The following is a 21718-nucleotide window of genomic DNA, read 5'->3' on the forward strand; positions in this document are numbered from 1 at the left end:
ACCAGAGTCAGAAAAATCTGTAGGCAATGGCAAATGTATGAATGTTGGAAAAGCAATGAACTCATATGAAAGTGGAGCAGCACAAGGCTCAGACACCACTTACCTATACCTAGCCAATACAAGGGAGGTAGGCCATGGGTCTGAGGTAAGAGAGGGTGTGGTCTGGCGGTGAGGAGAAGGAGGGAGCCTATTTTGGGGTTCCGCTCAAGCTCTTTTAGGGAAAATGTCCTGTTGGGATGACATACCACCCAAAAAAGGCAAACATGAGCTGGAATTACTAGGTGTATGCTATAAGGGTTGGTAAGAGAGAAACCCAGCCCTTATCCAAATAAGAGTGCAAGGGAAGTAGAAAACAAAACAAAAACTGCATTTGTCTAGGAATGAGGCATGGCACGGCCAACGTAGTGTAGTAGTGGTGGCTGGGTAGCCAACAGACTAGTGGGCAATCTGGGAAGGACACCCACAACAGGCCAAAAGTAGTTGAGTGGTAAAAATGGTAAATCTTGTTACGACAAGCAATATAAAAGGCCATAACCATGCACAGTAAACAACAACAACGAACTAGAGAGCACAGAAAATAGAGAAGAAAAAGAGAGAAAAAGGAAAATAAACAAGAAAAGCAAAGAAAACAAGGAAATGGGGAGTGAGGAAGAAAATTGGAGTGACAGGAGTGAAAAGCATGAACCAATAGGCTACCCATTTCTCTCCCTCTCAATAGCCCACTCTCTAGCAAGTTAAAAATCTGAGATTAAGCCACTTAGGTCCTTTTTCTAAAGTAACTTCTATGGTAGGATTCCCCTCTAAGGTTACCCACGTTAGAGATTGGTTCCTTTCTTGGACTTGAATCTGCCAAGGAGCCAAGTTTGTTCCTTTAGCAAGCTAATCCTCTTTTCTTTTGTTATGGTTGATTAAGGACTAACGCTATTTTCTTGTTATTAATCTATTCTTGCCATAATCACATCTTCATATTTCTCCTTTTTGGAACTATTTAAGCATTATTATTGTTAGTAGAAAATATTTTAGTTATATTGTTATATCATGTTTTTCCTGCTATAACGTTTTTTTGTAGCAACATTTCCTACCGTGGGCATGTGACACCCTCAAGATTCCTGCTAGGGCTCTAACTTGTGCACAAACTAGCCTAAGGTGTGTTTCAATTAGACTAGTCCTAACTCTCCTACCCCAGAATCATAGGGCCGCAATATGATAGGAGCGATCCAGCCCAAGACGCAAAAAAGGCCCACTACACTCTCCAACTGCTAAATGAGGTCAACATGGTGAACACTCCCTGGATAATAGTTCCCATCTCCCTAATGAAAGAGCTAGTATTCACTGCTTGGACAACAGTAATAGAGTTTGACTTAATCATTTTTTGTGGGAGGTGAAATTCAAGTGCCAGTATGATCCCTTCCTCAACAACTAGAGCTTCAGTGACTCCCACAGAATACGTAGCAAGCAGAAGCTTGCCTCTTGGAGCCACAATAATACCCCTACAATCTCGAATCACCACTCCAACACTAGAGAGTCTTCCATTCTATGAAATTAATTTTGGTGCTGCCCATCCTACATTAGGGGGTTGTTGGCTTAGGAAGCTGGCCATTTTGGCCCCTTTGTAGTCACAGAGAAGTCTCTGGGCATATCCCTAGATTTGTAGCGAAGGAATCCCATTAGACTCATGAACTACTTATTTCTATTGTACCAGATTGACCAAGCCGTGGTGAATAGGACTTCTAGATCGTGTGAGGTGCCCACATCTAGAATATGCATAACAATATCTATAAGGTCATGTTTTTCAGCAAGTAAATTAGTAAGGCATGTCTGCCAATACCACCAAACCTCCCAAATATTTTCACAAAAAAATAGAGCATGTATTGTACTTTCTGTCTCCTTCCCACGTAAAGGGCATAATACATCTTTGCTGATTCCTCTTCTTCCTAAGTTCAGTAGTGTTGGGAGGCCATTCATGCAAGCTCTCCAAGCGAAAATTCTAACTTTAGGGGGGATCTTAAGCTACCACATCTTTCTTCAAAGTGGGGTTCTAGTATCACCAGTTGAGCACTCACCTCTTTCCAAGTTTTCGACTATATGGGGAGAGTGACATAATAGGCAATTTTTACAAAGAACTCACCCCGTCTGTTTCCTACCCAAACAATATTGTCATCTGGGAGATTATAGCTTAGAGGGATGCGAAGAATGGTATCAGCCTCAAAAGGTAAAAACAGAGTTCTAATCAAGTCAGCCTTCCATCTCCTTGTCTCTTCATCAATATGGGAGGAAACAATTGGAAAATCATAAAAACTTGGGGTGGGGAACATACCTTGTATGTGGATGGTGTGAGGAGCCACTTGTCTTCCCGAATATGTATTAATTTTCCGTTACCGACTCTCCCCTAAGTGCCTTTCCTTATGACTTCTTTGTGCATATTATGTAGTGAAGTTCTTTGTCGGATTGATAAACAAAGAAATTGACATTAGATTCTAATAGTGGGATTTCGATAGCTTGAGAGGTCTTGGGATTAAGTCTTTTGATAATTTCACTTGAGCCATGGTTGCCGAATTACCCTAATGGGTCCTTTGGAATGGGGACAACTTTTGTGTTAAAATCTTTAAGACTAAATATAGGGAGGGTAATAATTGCCGAGTTCCAGGCAAGCAAAATCATCTTCCTTGTTTGGGGTTTCACATCTGAAGAATCAAAATAAATCATCCCTTAGATAGGCAAGACAAACTGTGGTGAACTTTTAGTAAAGTCAACTTATAAGAGTTAGGTGAACTCTATGGATCTTAGTCAAGGCCAGCTTGAACTAAGTAAAATTTGGAAGTTGAAAATCCATGAGCAACAAATGTTTTACCGTTCCTGGATCGTTTAGTTACCTTTAGTCCCAACTTGGATTCAACATGTTGTCTATGTGGTCAACTGAAGTTTTGGGACTCAGGGTACAACATTTTAATAAAAAAATTTTAAGGTTTTCTTAGGTTGAAGTAATGGTTTTGTGTAAAAAAAAAAAAAAAACAAAAACAAAAAACAGAAACCATAAGGGCACTAGCAATGTACGGTGATCTTAGTTCAGTTGGATGTGAAGTCCATTAATATGAACCATGATGAAACTGGGTGATATATATGCTTGATTATTAATGCGAATACGCTGATAAGTTCTTTGAGGAAAACCTTTAGGAGTTGGGCCTTTTAGGAAGTACCTTGACAAAATTTCAATGTAAGTTGACAATGGTTTAGTGTGTACGACTAAAGTCACTGGTTCTAGAATGAGTGTGGATTATATTTCTAACTTCAGACCTATTTAGGATTTGTAAATAATTTTGAGTTGGCATGTGCCCTGATTGGTATTAAGAATTGATGTTGACTATAGCAAATCATCAATATACCAAATATCAGAAAATGCAAAAAATAAAAAATTTCTGCTAAATTTATTATGGAAGAGTAAAAGCCAATGATTACTCTTATAAAAATTCTTGTTTCTTTCTCTTTGTTGTCATTATTTCCCCATCAATAAAAAGAAAATATATAAGAACAAGGGTGATTAAGGATGCAATATAAGCTATCAATGATTCAATAAAGTTTTAACTCAAATGTTATTTTCCTTTTCCATAAAATAGGCAAAGGAGGAGGTTGGGGGTTCAAAACTCATTAATCCACATGCAACTCACTAATTGAAAATAAGGGCTTTTGCTCTCGTTTTCTTGAACAAAAATATTGCTTGTTTATAAATGTCATCATCTCATAAAATGAAGATTATGTTTAGGGCCTAATTGTTATACCTTCTTTTTTTTTTTTGGATGTTGTGTGATGGTTAGATAACAATTATTTTTTATTTTGTATAATTCAATAATTACCACAGAGGATGGACGATTTGAACCTTGAATGTCATGGATATAATAGAAGGTGTCGATTAGTTGAGTTACAAGACTCTTGGTGGTTAGTTATAACTTAAAATTTGTCTTATAATAAAAAGCAACCATTAAGAGTTGACATCATATGTTGAAACTCTCAAAAAAAAATTGTCATTTTGCATATTTTTATACTTTTACATAGTTTCTTTTTAATAAATTAAATTCATCCAATCCTAATTATACAAGTTTTTTTTTTTTTTTTTTGAGAAAAGATTAGAAAACAGTACAAGTTTTAGAAAAGAGACAAAGCATATTTTAATTACTTAACCCTATCTGTAATCTATCTATAATATTATAAAGTTGAATCCGCATGACTTTTTGTTGGCCTTATAATATTTTGGCATATAAATTTTACTACCTCATAATTTTACATGTCTTATTTTATTATATATTTTAAATTTTATTCTATATTTCCCTTCAAAAAATTTATTTTCTATATTTAAATATTTTATTAAAATCTTACCAAATCATATTTTCTTTAAATGATAGTGTGGGGGTCAAAAACTCTCATAATTTTGTTAAACTTTCTTGTGCATTGATTGATATATATATATATATATTGTTAAACTTTCTTGTGCATTGCATGGGCCATATAATTTATATAAAATCGATGATGTTTGACAATTGGTTGATCTTGTAATATTTTACCACATCGAATTTTAAGACCTCTTAATTTTATATGTATTTGTAAGGACGTGAAATGAACTCAAGCCCACTAAGAACAATGAACAATGGCACTTAGTCCAAAACAATGTTTTTGTAAGAGAATAGGTCAATCCAAGGAACGATCTTACAAGAAAAGTGGACCACAGTTGATAGAACCCAAGACAGTTAGATTAAAGACACAAATTAATGAAAAATAAATCTCCCCAGTCAAGTCCGAGGATGATGTGTTCTTATATTCAATTCAAGCTTATATAAATACACTTTGTTCTTCTTTTACTGTTTCTCTCCTTTTTTTTATTACCCCCCCCCCCCTTTTTCATGGTGATCACTTCCTTATATAGTCCTTCACCCCTTCATCCTAGCCTTCCACCTGTTGATTTAGTAGAGAATCCCTTGGATATTTGTCCTATCAGGACCTCCTAAAAGTTTTGTTGGTAGCTGTGAGCTGAGTTGCCAATGTTCAAGTGTCATTTCTCCATAAATGCAGCCAATTCATTAGGTGCAATGCATTTAATGTGCTGATGGTAGCGTTCTTCCTAGATATTTGTCTTTCATGGTTGATTGAGTTCTTTGCTACTTTCCCTGAAGCTCTCCTGAGGTGGCTCAGTTCCTTAGAAATTAAAGTTGACCCATCATTCTTTTTCTTTGTCCTAGGCCCATTGACCCAGGCCCAACAACTCCATTGACCGTCCTCGGGCTTCTTATCATCCTCAAGCATGGCTCATAGCCCAACACACCTACTCGGGCCTCCTATCTCCATAATAGCCCCTCAAAACTCCAACTTTTTCTCCACCAAAAAGAGTGGGGTTTTGATTTCTTCCCCAAAGCTTTGCACACTTAAAGAAAGTTCCCACATGGTAACATCTTTTCACTTGTTATGAGCACGCTCTTGACGCTTTGGCATTCATGATGCACTATTTATTACTTCGCACGGTGCTCTGTCCCCCACGTTCTACGATGCGATGAAGATCGTACAGTAGGGATCTTCCATGGGATTTCGAGTGGCAATCTTGTGTCCCTATATAAATATAAGGGGTGCGAGGGGTCCATTTCTTCCATTTCCCAAATCTTCAATTTCTCAAAGAAGCGGTCTGAGGTGCTCCTTACATATTCCTTTGTAAATACCATTTAGTTCATATACTGACTTTAGGGTCCCCTCCTTCCTTGGCCTACAATTCTTTAATAGTTTCTTTTACTTCCTAGATGGATAGGTTTACTAGTTTGGTTGATACGCCCGAGGGTATAGAAGCCTTTAAAACCCGATACAATATACCGCCTAGGGTTTACATACGGCATTGCCTTTTAGGGGAGTGGCATGCTCTTAGGCCAGAAGGGGCTATGGTGATCCTTATGATTGCCTTTATAGAGAGGAGAATGCAAATCCCTATGGGGAGAGTAACTAGGGATTTTTTAATTGCCCACAGACTCTGTCTGACCCAACGTTCCCTGAATTTGTTTAGAATACTGGGTAGTGTTGATGCTTTGAACCAAAAGATGGGGGTAAACCTTTCCTACCATGACATTAACTGGGTATATAATTACCAATATCTTAAAGACACAGAGTATTACCTCAAAACTAGGGTTCCCTCAGTTAGACTAATTTTGTGCCTCCCCAAATCTAACAAGGGCTTGGACCAGGATTTCTTGATCGTCGAGGGTGAATGGAACGATTGCCTACACTGTCCGGCACAGGATGGGAAGCTAGGTGGGGTGTTCTTGGATTAAGTACCCCACTTCCTCCCCTCCCCATAGTGAAAATCTTAATTTTGTAGCCCTTTTTCTTTCTAGTTACTAAATGCCTTTTTTACACTTTCTAATCACCATTTTATCTTTAGTTTCTGCAAATAAGCATTTTATAGCTCCCAACTTTAGTTTAGTTAACGAGGCAAATCTCAATAGGATTCTTTGGTCTGAGATCTTCCTTCACAAGGACGGTCAACTACGTGCTACCCACGTTATCCTCGGGTACAAGCCTATCTCGTCCAGTTTTCAATCACCCAAAAACGTTATTAGAGCTAAAGATCATTGGCTGCACTAGATAGATGTTGCTATGCTAGGATTCCTCACCGGACCTTCCCCTGAAGGAACCCGTCAAGTTGAATTGCCTAACCAACGTGCCGTCGTAAAGGAAAAGGTGATATCCTTAGACTCAACTCGAGAAGAAGAAGCTGACAGGGTATTTGAAGTGGTAGATTTGGAAGAAGAAGATTTCGAAGTATTTGACCGACCAGGCCCTACAGAATCTCCAGGCACCACTTCCAAGCCCTACCCTTCACTCAAATTAGTAGCAACCAAGAGCCAGCTGACATACCAGAAGCTATGGTACTCCAAAGTAAGAAGAACACCAGTCTCTACGAGCTACTGGAATCACATGCAGGAAGGTCCACACTTGAAGTAACCATCCAACTTCGGCCCCTAACCCCCCATCCTACCTGTAGTTCCCTTTCCGAGCAACCAGAAAAAAGAAGAGGAAAAGGCAAAAGAAGGGTAAAGAAGTATCTGAAGAGGGAGAAATTGCTCATTCTAAAGACCTTGAGCCCTAGGAGGGGGCAAAAATTGTTAAAAGGGCTCAAAGAAAAAAACGATAGAGGGTACAGGTATGGAGATGGTTTCTGACTACCACACTAGGGTTTAAATTGGGAACCCATTGCTCGATCTGGATGGAGCCCCACTCCCATGGACTCCTCCATAAGGGACTTTCAAAATGGGAAAACGGGCTACGTGGCCGATGCTCTAGAACAACCCCTGCTCCTGCCACAGGACATGGCTGATCTGAGGACCTTAAAAAAGCATGAGTCCTTCTTAACCTTGAAGAGGAACCTAGCCATGGTATGAACTTCAACCTATTTCTTGTGTTACATTTTTCTTTTACTTGGAAAAACCTTTTTTTTTTTTTTTTTAAATTAACTTATTGGCCTTTCTTCACATTGCTACTTTCTTTCAGGCAATCCAAACAACAAACATTGTTGAAGAATGGGTGGATCATACCCATGCTCAGCTAAAAGATGACGAGGCACACTGAGTATCTACTGTCAAGACTCTGGCCATGGCCGAAAAGAAGATTAAAGACCTCAGCACAAAGTTGACTGAGGTAAATAAAGAGAGGAAAAGTGTCGAAGCTGCTCTTACTGACGTCAAGAAGCAGGCTGAGGATCAACATCAATTTTGCCGAGCTGAGGAGTAACTAGCAATTGCTCGTGAGCAAATTAAACCTTAGAAAAAAGAGCTAGAGAAGAAAGAGGAAGCTTTTGCTCAGGCCGAGCAATTCGGCTATGATATTGGGGTGAAAGAAACAAGAGATATTCTAAGGGCCCAAATCACCGAAATTTGCCGGGGTTACTACCTTCAGGTGTGGATCGAGGCACTGAACTTGGCCGGGGTGGATGCTTCCTCGGACTTGAGGAAAACCGAAAATATCTTCTACCTTCTAGCCTTGCGGGTAGCAGCATGACCAATCTCCCAGCCAACCACTGCTCCTCAAGCTCCTCCAACCACTGAGCCTTCTGATGCCGATGCTGGTGGTGTTACTTCGAAGCCAACCAAGGAAAAAGAGATTGAGCACTCCAATCCACCACCACCAGCCAACACCGATCCTCCTTCATTAGTCAACATTTAGGACAATGCTTGTTCTTTATTTTACTTATTTTTTTGTGTTTTTTTTTTTTGGGTTTAAATCTTGCAGTCCACTCATGTACTCCGTTCACAATAGTGAAAAACTTTAATGAGAAGTAATGAAAAGTTTGCAAAGTTTCAATTCATTCTAAGTGTGTATTGCTACATACATATATTGTTGGAAAAATAGCATGGCGTGAATAAGAAATTGATGTTTTCTATATTCACTTAGATGTTATTAAAAGTAGTAAAAATCCTGAGTCCCACATAGGAAAGGAAATAGATAATATATGAGTTTATATGCTCATGAGTTGGATATTGGGTTGGGCTTTTGGTATATGAGGACTAGGCCTACTTGTCCAAATAATAATATTTTATTATTTTAATTTTTGAGTCAGATAGTCTATGCACAACAGTTATTACTGAAATAGAGTGCTTGTTTAGTAACGTATAATAATTCATAGTCCCTCATTCATAAAAACTACTTTTTCATAAAACTCTCCCAGCGAGAATATTTTGTGCATTCATTTTGTGTCTAAGAGAGACAAAGAGACATTGAGTAATTCGTAGAGCACAACTTTGTGTGCTTCGTTTTCATGCTGTAAATCATTTTATCCTAGGAGGTAGACGTCTGTGAGTCTCAAAGCACCACAATGATTGTGTGAGGGGTGAAATCTACTTTAAGGAGATTGTGTCAAATACAAGAATTGATCTAAATCATTCATACTTCACGCATTTGCAGATTTCTTCTTCAATATATTTAGTATTTGTTTATTGCTCTTGTCTGTCATATCTATTTGTGATACTGCTTATACTTAGATCTGTGTATTGTTCCTTTTTTTTTATCACAAAAGTAAATTGTTGAAATATATTCAACGGTCTTAAAGCAGATTTCTATTTTTAATTTATTTTTGTGATTCACGGTGAAAGGATTTTCGTGGTTGTTGGAAAAACGCTAAATCTATAATTGTTTGTATTTGTTCACAAAACTGGGTTTGTGTTCATCTTATCATGAATATCTATCTTCTTTGTTTTCTATATAGGCTTAGTTTGGATTAGACTGAAAACCCAGCGCGTCTGCGTTTGCGTTTTTCCTTTTTTCTTTTTTTTTTTCACGCGTTTTTGAGACTTGCGGCTACTGTTCATGCACTGTTCAATGAACAGTAGCCACAAAGTTTGACTTTTCTAACTTTTTTTCAGCCAATCAGTGCACATCGTGTACTGTTCACGGACCCACAAATTTCACTTTTCAACAACTTTTTCATTAAAAATGGGTCTTACGGTACTATTCACATATTTAAAAATTATTTTACTACAATATATTTCAGTTTTCAATTTTTAACTATATCCAAACAGATCCATAATCTTTGTATTTCATAACGTTTTGGTGTCAGTTTGACCGTTGTTATTGTTTGTAGATTTTTGTTTCAGTGGGTGGACTGTAGATATTTGTATAGCTTTATCGGTTTAGTGTTTTTGATATTATTATAAGCATTTGATAAAGTTGATTTCGTGCTTGACAGTGTTGGTGGTTTTGATTATATTATATAATATTAGGCTTATTTTGTCTATTGCGGTTTATTGCTTGGCTGGGTTTTTTTTAGATTCTTTTGTTTATTGTGTTCGCATTGTGCCTGCACAATTTCTGCAGTTAGCTTTACTTTCTTTTTTGCTCAGTAACGTTTGAATGTGAATATTTATATTTATTTCTTAAATTTGGCTGGTTTTGAGGATTCAATTTGCTTGAATTTTGTTGAACACAGATGTCAAACAAAATTGTTGTGAATCCAGTTATGGCTCAAACCAACATGAACCTTTCTGCTGCGATTTTTGAAGTAAACCTGGTAGGAGGAAATACCAAGGAATGGTGGGTGGACACTAGGGCTATTTGCTATGTATGTTCAGAAAATGAAATGTTTTCTACATATAATCTTGTGGGTAATGGAGAAAGTATTTTCATGGGAAATTCCTCAACCTCTAAGATTGAAGAAATTGGAAAGGTTGTGCTCAAAATGACTACAGGCAAGTTTCATACTTTGAAAGATGTACTTCACGTGCCATAAATTCAAAAAAACTTTGTAGCTGGCTCATTGTTGAGCAAGAATGGTTTTAAGTTGGTTTTTGAGTCTAAAAAATTTTCACTCTTTAAAAGTGGAATGTATGTAGGCAAAGGATATTTGAGCAATGGCCTGTTCAAGATAAATGTAATAACTGTTGTTGAGGTCTAAAAAATCATGAAGTTGCACCAAGGCCCAAAATGGCACAGAGAATTGAGCTTAAAAATATATATACTTGGGCCCGCAATAAAGAAAAAAGGATGATAGGCTCAAGTCCATTAAGGTTTTAAGGAGTAACCCAAACCCAAGAATGGGTAAGCTTTAGAACTAATGAAACGAAGGGAAGAAGAAAAGTTCAGCCCACCAAGGTCAAAAAATCACTAGAAAGTCCAGTGGACTGACCTGGGCCGAGATAGAGCTTGGGATCCTCGGAACATGCAGCAAAGCCAGGGTTAGATTAAGACAAAGGGGATGCCAAGAACACAAGGAATGAGAACAGATATGTCCCCATCAGTCACCCAATGATGTAGAAAGGAATTAGAAAGCTTAGGAACCAACAACTCATGAACAAGGAGCTGGTACCTCAGGCAACCTAAAAAGAAGAACCATGAAGGGAAGTGACTGGGAAACTTTCAACCTAGCAAAAAGGAATCCACTTGCTTGGGAAAAATGACAAAGGGAAAGGCAGCCAAAAGTTGAATCTGAAAAGGTGGGAACTAGAAACCTTGAAAGAAGAAAAACCTAAAGTCAGCTCTTCAAGACATACCAGAACGAAAAGGCAGCATGTGGCTTTTGAGGAGGAAACACCAAAAGAAGAAAATTATGAGAAATAAGGAAAGGACCAGCAATCAATGTTACTGGCACAACATTGGTTCTGGTACCCAGGGAAGCAAATGGGGGAAATCAGTGGTACCTCGGAAACCCTAGGATGACACTATAAAAAGGGGAAGCTACCAACAGTAAAGGGCATTCAGCAATAGTGAATGATAGTTGAATCATTAAGAAAACTCTGTTAGAATTCAAAGAAAGTAAGAAAAGAGAGGGAAATACAGCCTGGTATCCTCAAAAAGCCACTAGAGAACACACTTGGATTCAAACTTTACAAGTCATAGAAGCCTGAAAAGCCATCTAAATCTGTAATTTTTGAACTTATTTGGGACATGTCCTAGTGAGTATGATGTATTACGAAATTAATAAAATATTTCACAGTATCTTAAGGACCCCTAACGTTTACTTTGTGTCTTTCACTATCGCATTGCCCCTTATTTGTTTCTTGCAGTTCAATGCATATATCTCTTGTTTGCTAGTATGTATATGTTGTAGGATTCCTACTCTGTGCACCATCTAGTTCGTAATCAGCCCATTTAGCTGTGGTGAACTAAGCCCAATCCCTTAAAACAACAACTAAAAGGTTTGAGGTCCTTATTCGTACTTGGGCCTAGGCACTATCCGAAAAGGACCCTCACATTTTGGCGACTCCCCTGGGGACTGGGTAAAGGAAAGGGAAGAAGCAGTCCCTTCACAAAGCATGGCTCCAAGACCAAGGAACAACAAAGGTACCAATGCGCCACTTGAGACCTCTAAGCCCATAGGAGAAAATGAAGTGGCCTCCAGACAAAAGAACGAGGTACCTCTAGTAGAGCAGGAGGTCGTATCAGGACAGAGGCGTGCAGGACAGGAGCTAAACCCTATGGCTTGAATGGTAGAAATGCTGAAAGATTTGTAGCAAGAGATTCGCCTCCTCAAAGAGGGCAAGACCCAAGAAATTAGGGATAACATCCCTCTTATGGTCAACTAGGATAGAGCCCAACCAGAGAGAGGGTCAGCAGTAGGAGGGGGAGCCAACCCCCAATATCTCACACTAGCAGATGTCAATGCCCTTTTGGAATAAGAAAGGGGGATATGAACCCCTGAAGTTCCATCATTTTGATATTAGAAATGGAAGTGTTGTGGAACATGTGAGTAAATTCATTCACACCATGGGCCCCTACACAGGAGACAAGGAGTTATGTCTAAGAGAGTTTGCTAAGTCCCTAGTGGACAGAGCATATACATGATACACCACCCTGAAGCCTGGGTCCATTAAGACCTGGGACAATGATGGAGAGGTTTTGCACAAAGTACTATCCAAGTGAAGACAAGGTCACCTTCCAAAGCCTTCAAACGATAAGACAGAGGCCTAGAGAAGATCCGATCCAATTCATCAAGAGGTTTGAAGATGTTTCCCTAGACTGTTATGGAGACCATGAAGAAAAAAAGCTCATGGAGACCTGCATATCCAACATGCTCTTTGATTATAGGCTTAATTTTGAAAATCTATGCATAATCCAGTTTGCTAACCTGTTGCAAAGAGCTAAGAGGACCGTGCAAACTATGAGAACAAAGAGGGTACCGATACCCTAGGCCATGACAGCGTCAGTTGGAGAAAAAAGGAAGAGGCCTGAAGGAAAAGTGGCCGAGGAACCACCTATGATCCTATGCACTACAGAAGAGTTGAATTATGTTTTGGATAAATGGATTGAGGATGGAATTGTCAGGTCATTTATTGTATCCAGGCCGCCTACTGCAGAAGAAAGGAAGAACCCATTGTTTTACAGGATTCATAACTATGTCAAGTACTCCACTAAGAATTGCTGGACCCTCCATAGGCTTTTTCACAAGAGGAACCCTAGAACTCACTCAAAAGGAACTCGAAGTACAAAGGAACCCTTTAGCCAACCATAAGGGAAAGGGAGTGGTGGCTGTAGTGATCCATGGGAACCCGGTAGAGGCAGAAGAATCTGAAGGATCCTTCCATCCAAACCAGTCAAGACCCTTTAAAAGAACCCAAAATTCAGATCATTATTCAACTAATTGGGATTTAGGCCAGAAGCAAGAAGGATGGTCACAGAATCCCTCATGGGTATAGCAATAGATTCAGGAATGGAAAGTTTCATAGCGGAATCCCATGCCAGTCGAAAGACTAAAATGATATTTTTCAGCCCACTAGATCCTTTTGGTAACAAAGTCACATCCTATAAAGGCACTACTAATTGGGATTTAGGCCAGAAACAAGAAGGATGGTCACAGAATCCCTCATGGGTATGGCAATAGATTCAGGAATGGAAAGTTTCACAGCGGAATCCCATGCCAGTCGAAAGACTAAAACGATATTTTTCAGCCCACCAGATCCTTTTGGTAACAAAGTCACATCCTATAAAGGCACTACTAATTGGGATTTAGGCCAGAAACAAGAAGGATGGTCACAGAATCCCTCATGGGTATAGCAATAGATTCAGGAATGAAAAGTTTCACAGCGGAATCCCATGCCAGTCAAAAGACTAAAACGATATTTTTCAGCCCACCAAATCCTTTTGGTAACAAAGTCACATCCTATAAAGGCACTACTAATTGGGATTTAGGCCAGAAGCAAGAAAGATGGTCACAGAATCCCTCATGGGTATAGCAATAGATTCAAGAATGGAAAGTTTCACAGCGGAATCCCATGCCAGTCGAAAGACTAAAACGATATTTTTCAGCCCACCAAATCCTTTTGGTAACAAAGTCACATCCTATAAAGGCACTACTAATTGGGATTTAGGCCAGAAACAAGAAGGATGGTCACAGAATCCCTCATGGGTATAGCAGTAGATTCAGGAATGGAAAGTTTCACAACAGAATCCCATGCCAGTCGAAAGACTAAAATGATATTTTTCAGCCCACTAGATCCTTTTGGTAACAAAGTCACATCCTATAAAGGCACTCCTGCATCAACCTCTCCTAACGGGAAGGATAGCACAGTGGCTGGTTTTGCTCTTTCAATATGACATCGGCCTCAGGACCCCCAACCTATCAAAAGCCAAGCCATAGCAGATCTACTAGCCCAGTTCCCAGGGAAAGAAGAATGTCCACCAAGCAAGGAGATCCCTGGGGAGGTGGCAGTGGCAGAGCTCTCTAGAAAGAAGTGGACAATGAGGTTTAATGGGTCAGCGATGACAACTTTAAATGGACTGGGAATTGTGCTAAGTTGCGAAGACGGGAATACCATGCCGTTATCTTTCAAGCTTGGGTTTTCCTATTCAAATAATGCTGCTGAGTACGAGGCATACTTAACTGGGCTGGCCGTAGCACTTAGCATTGGAGTAAAACATATGAGAGTTTTAGGAGATTCCAATCTTGTGGTCTCTCAAGTAAACGGTGACTTCGCACTAAGAGAGCAAAGCCTAGCAACTTATAGAACTTGGGAGCAAAAGGTGGAGCAAAAATTCTAGACCTTCAGTGTAGAATATGCCCAAAGGAGTGAAAGCAGGTTTGCTGATGCACTAGCCACTTTGGGACCCCAGGTACTGTTCAAAGGTAAAGGTGCATTGATAAGAATAAGTAAGCAAGAACATTCCATTGTAGGGATCCTCAAAAGGATGTTCCCTGAAGAACCAGAATAGCAAGACTGGAGAGATGAGGTAAAAGGGAAAATGGAAAAGTTGGGACTTGAAGGAAGCATCAAAGAGTTGCACAGCCAGATCTATGAGATTGTAGAAAAAATTAGCCTATACAAAAGAATGCAATGCATGGGGTACTACTGGCTAAATATGAACAAGGAGGTTGCAACTATACAGGAGGAATGTCCAAGGTGTCAGCTTTCGGTGGACAGAGAAGAAAGTCATGCTGTATTTGTAACGGAAGATTGGCGAACTCCATTCATGGAATACTTGGTTCAAGGGATCCTACCAACTGACAAGGCATTAGCCCACTAGCTCAAGAAACTTGCCGTTAGGTACTTCTTGTAGAATGAGATTTTGTTCAAAAGAGGGTACACCAGAGATCCCCTAAGATGCCTGGGGCCTAGAGAAGCCAGAGAAGTGGTCAAGGAAGTACATTCCAATGACTGTGGAAGCCACCCAGGGAAAAGAAGACTCTACAGGCAGCTATTGCAGTTGGGGTACTATTGGCCAACAATGAAAAAAGACTCCGAGGAGCTAGTTAAGACATGTCATGCATGCCAAGTACTTGGAGATGCAATCCATACTCACCCAAATGTGCTGCAAAACATGACAACACTGTGGCCTTTCCACACTTAGGGGCTTGATCTTATAGGACCCATAAACCCTTCTTCCAATGGGCAAATATGGATCCTGGTAGCCACCGAGTATTTTACAAAGTGGGTAGAGGCTATCCCTTTGAAAAAAGCCACTGGAGCAGCCATGGCAAACTTCATTCGAGGACACATCATCACAAGATTCAAGATCCCCAGGAAATTGATCAGTGACAATGGGACCCCATTCATAAATAAAGACATGAAGAACCTGACCGAGGCATATTACATCAGGCATGGAAGATCCACACCATACTATCCACAAGAAAATGGTCAGGCTGAGGCTACTAACAGGGTGATACTAAAGATCCTAAAAAAAAAAATGAAACATGAGTATAGGGGAAAATGGAGTGACCATTAGACAGATGTACTCTGGGCATGCAGGAGCTCTTTGAAGATAGCCACGAGATTTTCACCATTTTTCCCTAGTTTATGGGACAAAAGCCATCAGCCTCGTGGAGCTGGTCATCCCCACGCCAAGAGTAGTCCTTGAAGAAAACTAGGAAGGCGCAGATGACACAAATAATGAAAAAAGGTTGGCAGATCTGGAGGGATTAGAAAAGGAACGAGAAGTGGCCAAAAAGAGAAGCCAGAAGTACCAGCAAAGGATGGCTAAAGTACATGCACAAGTTGTACACCCAAGAGCCTTCACAGAAGGGCAGATGGTGTTAAGAGCAGTAAAGCATGTAAGGAAGAATGTCCTAAGACCCTCCAAATTTGCCCAAAAAATGGAGGGGCCCTACATCATCAGAAAGACCCATGATAGTGGATATTACTACCTCACGAAGGAAGATGGGATGGTCTTGACAGACCCTATAAATGGTAAGTGGCCGAAATAGTATTACGCTTGAAAGGGGAAGATCTTAGTACACCAAGACCCTTCTTTTCGCCAGACCTCCAATCTGCTAAGTGTTTCATCGTTCTTTACTTTTTTTGTCATAAGTTTTTTTTAAGTTTCCTTTTTGTTTAGGAGCCCATGGTAGGAGGACATTCTACGATCCTTACTATCTTTGTCAACCCCTTTTGTGTTCCTTAGTATGGTAACTATGCTATGTTTCAATGAAATTTCTTTTTCCTTATTCTTTTCTCTGAACTACAGCTAAGATGTATAATTGCAAAGTATTACATAACCCGAATGTGGGCAAGTTTGGGAGGGGTACCTGGGCCAACGCAAAAAAAAAAAAAAAAAAAAAAAAAAAAAAAAGGGCAAGAGAACCTTAGTGTTTAACCCAGAACTCACACCATAATTAGTTCAAGTACATGGTCTGGGACCACAAGCAGAAATAAGTGCCTAGGACACCTAGCCCAGTACTTGTCCAAAAAGGTCTGCTTGGTTCATGACCTGAGACTTCTTCTTTTAAAAAAAAAAATGGAGAACATCTAATGTACCCAATTCAGTACCTGCACAATCACACAACTACCAGGGTACCTAGTCCAAGACCTACTGCAAAACTTGTAGGGACCATGGCTCAAGACTCAGTCCCAAAAAAAAAAAAAAAAAAAAAAAAAGCAACAAAAATAAAGAGCAAAGTGCACATTGTGAATAGATCCACATACTGTTAAAGCTAGAAGTAGTCTTAAGAAGAAAACAGATCCACATTGCAAAAAAAGAGAGAAGTACTGTTCAAAAGCAAGAAGAAAAGATAAACTTATACAGCCTTAATTGTCTAAGAAAAAAAAGGGGGAGAAACTAATACATCTGAACTATTAAAAAAAAGAAAAAAGAAAAAAGGGAAGCAAGGAACTAAGGTATAAGGCCGGCTAGCAAAGAGCCTCTTGAGGGAACCATAGGAACAGGTGATGAGGAAAGAAATCGTTGCTTCTTAACTTTCAAATCTTGCCGAACCTTATGAGCATAAGCCAGGGCCTCCTCAACAACAGCAATCTCGTCATCAAGGTCTTTAGAAACCTTCCTCTAGAACAGCATTTGGGCTAAGGATCGCAAGTACTCCAGTAGGAAAGATAGATTGAACTTAGCCTCCACGAGATCCTGTACCACCCCTTTCCACTCCAAAAGCCTCTCCTTAGATAGGGAATCAAGAGAGGAGTCCCTCAGGGAAATCAACACGGCACACAGGAGTTCCATCAAAATGTTGCCTAAGAATACGCCTCCCTTGAATCCACTAGTGAAGTTCCCGTGGACTTTGAACAGCTCCTCCAAGAGTGGTAGGCCCTCCACAGGCACAGAGAAGCGTAGGAAGTTACCAAAGGGAGGCCCAAAGTGATGAAAGTGGCTTGCAGGAAGGTTGTTGAACTCTAGGAGATCAAAGCGGGCCAGAAAAGTGGGGAGCCCTGAGCCAGGATCTGAGACAGTCATCCCTAGAGCCTACCCCATTGTTGTGTCTTCACTTTTAGGAATTAGAGAGCTTTCAACCCTCTAAATGGTTTAGGGGATCCCTACGTCAGCTTTAACAACCTGGACATCAGAAGCAGATTCTACAACTACCGGAACTAGGCTCAGGATCCTTAGCACTTGTGTCAGCACCTGCAAAAGCAGACAAAATTCAAAAAGGGGAAAGAACAAAGGAAGATATGTAAAGTGGGAAAGTAAGAGAAAGTTAAAGAACCAGTATCAGCTTCCTGTGGTAGAGCCTCCTCCTCTTGCCCCTCTGATTTCCAGGAGGACTTTGTGAAAGAACACACAGCATGTTAGAGAAAAGGTGAGGAAACTTTGGCAAAATTGCTAAAGAAAGGGAAGGATACTGGGGGCTTCGCCATAATAGGAAAAGGCAAAGGACAAGTATGGAAGAGAGAGGTAAAAAAAAAAAAAAAAAGGAGGGGGAAGTACAATGAGGGTGAATAACACGTACCTTTAGAACCCTCTGACTCCAAGGAAAAGACGGCCTTAAGGATAGATTGAACACTGGTTTGACCTAAAAGGGGAAGAGAAAACAAGAACTCTCAGGAAGAAAGGATAAAAGAGGTAAGATTAAGCATTAATAAAGGGTGGATAAGGCTCACCTGCTTATATGGATGAAGACGCACCCCTTAAGGACTTTTTGCTCAATGCAAGCTCAATCATGGATTCAAGTGCTTATATGGAACAGAAGGCTGAGAAACTTCAGGGTCCTGAACAGCCAGGGGAGTAGAAGGCAGAGTGGACTTGGCATCCTTCACTGCCTGCCTAGCTTCCTTGGTTACATCACCATTAAGGGGCTCCTTTTCCACGCCGAGGGGAATAGCAGATGGAGCCGTCATCACTTCTTTCACCAGAATCCCACCAGTCGTGGGAGGAGGTACCTCCACCTGCAAAAGAAAAAGAAAAGTATGTGGCAAAACATCACAAAATGCATATGTACACAGCACTGAAAAGGAATGAAAGGAAACAGTAAAAGGCACAAATGGAAGGAGACCGTACCACATCATCACCAGATGACTAACTCTTGCTTCTCTTGGGGTCTAACTTACATTTGGATTGCAAGGAAGGAATGACCATTCATCAGTTAAAAGAGAAAGGAAGAGACACAACAAGAACAATGAACTAGTGCAAAAAAATAAATAAAAAAAGGAAAGAAGCCTTGCCCTTCTCTCTCTCCCTACAGATTCTCCAATGGTCTTTTGTCTACTACGAGTATGCCCAAAGGGTCCTAAGGGAGACTGGGGTATGAAATTAAAGGACCCTGAAGAACCCTGGGCTGAGGAACTCACAAGAACCTGAGAGAGAGAAAACTCTACCTTAGTCTTCACTCGGATCTTTAGGATTAAGGGATGGCCAACTTCCTTTCCAACTAAAGAAGGGTCCACTCTTTCAGGTTCCTAAAAAATGACCAATTGTTTCTGGGACTTTACAGTCTTCCTTTTATTAGTCTCAAGGCCAACTTCAGTACCCTCAGCACTTTCTTCATGCTCAGCTTTCTTGACAACTTCCTATTTAATTTTCTTCTATTTACCCTTACCCATGAGGGTTGTAGCACCAATTGCCTCTATCACCCCTCTCTTGATAGGCACACCAGAAGAGGTGCCCACGATAAGGTCACATCTTGACCATGTTTCAAGGAAATCATTTGCATAGTATACCCAACTGCCTCTAGCAGCATGCCACTTCACAAATCCTATCTTGCTACTTATTGCAACAGAAACAATGCCAGCAGTAGGAAGGGTTAGACATTTGTTGAAGACGGGGTTAGAGAAAAGACCAGAATCAGGAACCCTTGCAATCTTACCAGAACTAACAAAATCTACAAAGGATTTCTAAACTCTTCTCTAGAAGCCAGCAAAGCCACTAGAAGAAAAGACTCCCCTCTAGGAGTTTGGCACCACAAATTGAGGACTCCTCCGTGATCAATATAAAAAAGCATAAGACCTTAGAAACGGATCTAAGGAAGGAAGAGAAGGCACCACCTCCTTGAACACTGATGGGATGTCCTGGTCAAAACCAAACTACCAAAGGACTCAGTGTGCTGGAGTAGTGAGTATACCTGGGACCACTAGAGGAGGGTACTGGAAGCTATGAGGGACTAATACAAGCCAAATACGCCAAGCTACCTTCATCCCCGCTCTAAGGAAAGAGGCCAGCACAAAATCGCAGGTGAAATTGGGACTGAACTCCCGGGGAAAGCGCCAACTCAAGTGCCCTGCTTGATCAAACAACTCCACCAAATTAAGGCTGCCACATTTTAAGTTGGCCCAACAAAAAATGATGGGATGGCTATCAATAGAACTGCCACACAGACCCTTAATCACATCTGGAGATCCTTGGAACTTGTCCTTCATAAACTTCTAATTCCTGCACTTCGCCAAAGTAACAAAAAAACGATCCCACATGAACACTTGGAGGATGGCGCAATGAAGGGACAAGGTAATAGCATAGCAAGAATTGCCTTCAACTTCATCTCCATGAAGAAAATCTAATTGGGAGTAAACATGGCCTAAAAACATGGGGGCTAAAGGATACTAGGCACCCCGGGCCAATCTGATTGCCAAAGGAAAGAAAACAGACTTAACCCCGTACCCGGGAAACTCACTGAACAAGAACTTACTAAGCTAGAGCGCTAGGAACCCAGCTCGCCTAACTACCTTATCCTTTTCTCGAGAAAGGTTCATGACCCACTTGCCCATTCTGGCCTGTTTCCCACCAGGAGAAGCAGTGCGCCCACCGAAGTGACTGAAAAGTTTATCTTCCACCTCAAGATCCTTGCTAGAAAGGCTAATATCAAAAGGATTCTCATCACCAAATATTGGGAGAAGAAGATTGTTGACCATATCCTCCAAAGTGATGGTGAGCTCACCAACAAAGAAGAAGATTGCTGACCGTATCCCCATAACCTCCAAAGTGATGGTGTGCTCACCAACAAAGAAGAAGAATGTGTGGAGGGAAGGACATCAGCAATGCACCAAGTGTCTAAGACCCTTAACATCCCTAAAACCCTCAAGGTTCTTAGAGATTGCTACTGATGAATTCACCATTGGAAAGCTCCCTATCCACCCAAATGGGCCAATCGGTAATCATGCCAGGAACTAAATCAAAGAAAATGGAAACCGCTTCTTGAGATCCTCGCCTAATCTACAGATCTAAGATCTCCCTTGGATCTGGAACCTGAGCAGAACTAGTAAACTCGGACTGGCCAGAGAACACCCAAGTATGAGGAGAAGGAGGGGTTTTACCATGAGACACCTGAGGAAAAAACAAGTTGGGGTGTACCAGGGATCCTGTAAAGGGAAAGCTGGGCGCTCCGCAACCCCCTACATCTCGCCTTGTGTAGACCCAGAGGAGCTTTCACCCTCAGAAGGACTAGAAGTGCACTCCCTTCTTTTTTGCAAAGATGAAGAAGCCATGGAATGACAAATGCACTGGAAACAGGGAAGTCAAGGGAGTGAAGAACACAGAAGAAGAAACAGAGAAACAAAACGATTGGAAGAAAGGTGATAAGTTTGGAAGTAAAGGTCTCTGGAAAGTGAAAAGAAAGAATGAAGTGACTACAATAATGGTGCAAAGAGCAGTTGGAGAAGACGATGTATGGAAAGGTGTGACAATTGACAAAATTTAATTTTTAAAAATGAGAGTTATTAGCAATTATTAATGGGAGTTATGAGGAACGTGAAAAGTGGATGGGGAAAGTTCTCACTCCAACATTCAACTGCCACGTTCCGTGCAAAAGGGGGGAGTTACAAAAAAAGAAGAAGTGCAACATGCAAAGAAAACTAGGATACCTGAAAATAGCGGAAAAGACAGGACCCTGAGGTCAATCAAAATAGTAGGGAAGGAACTCCTACAGAAATTAAGGATCTGGTTTACTCACGCGTGGCTGCAGGTAACCCACGAGCTCGAAAGGCTAAATGTTGAGGTCTAAAAACTCATGAAGTTGCCCCAAGGCCCAAAATGGCACAAAGAATTGAGCGCAAACATATATATACTTAAGCTCGCAATAAAGAAAAAAGGATAATAGGCCCAAGTCCATTAAGGT

The sequence above is a fragment of the Quercus lobata genome, chromosome 1 (assembly GCF_001633185.2).
Source record: "Quercus lobata isolate SW786 chromosome 1, ValleyOak3.0 Primary Assembly, whole genome shotgun sequence".
Lineage (NCBI taxonomy): Eukaryota > Viridiplantae > Streptophyta > Magnoliopsida > Fagales > Fagaceae > Quercus > Quercus lobata.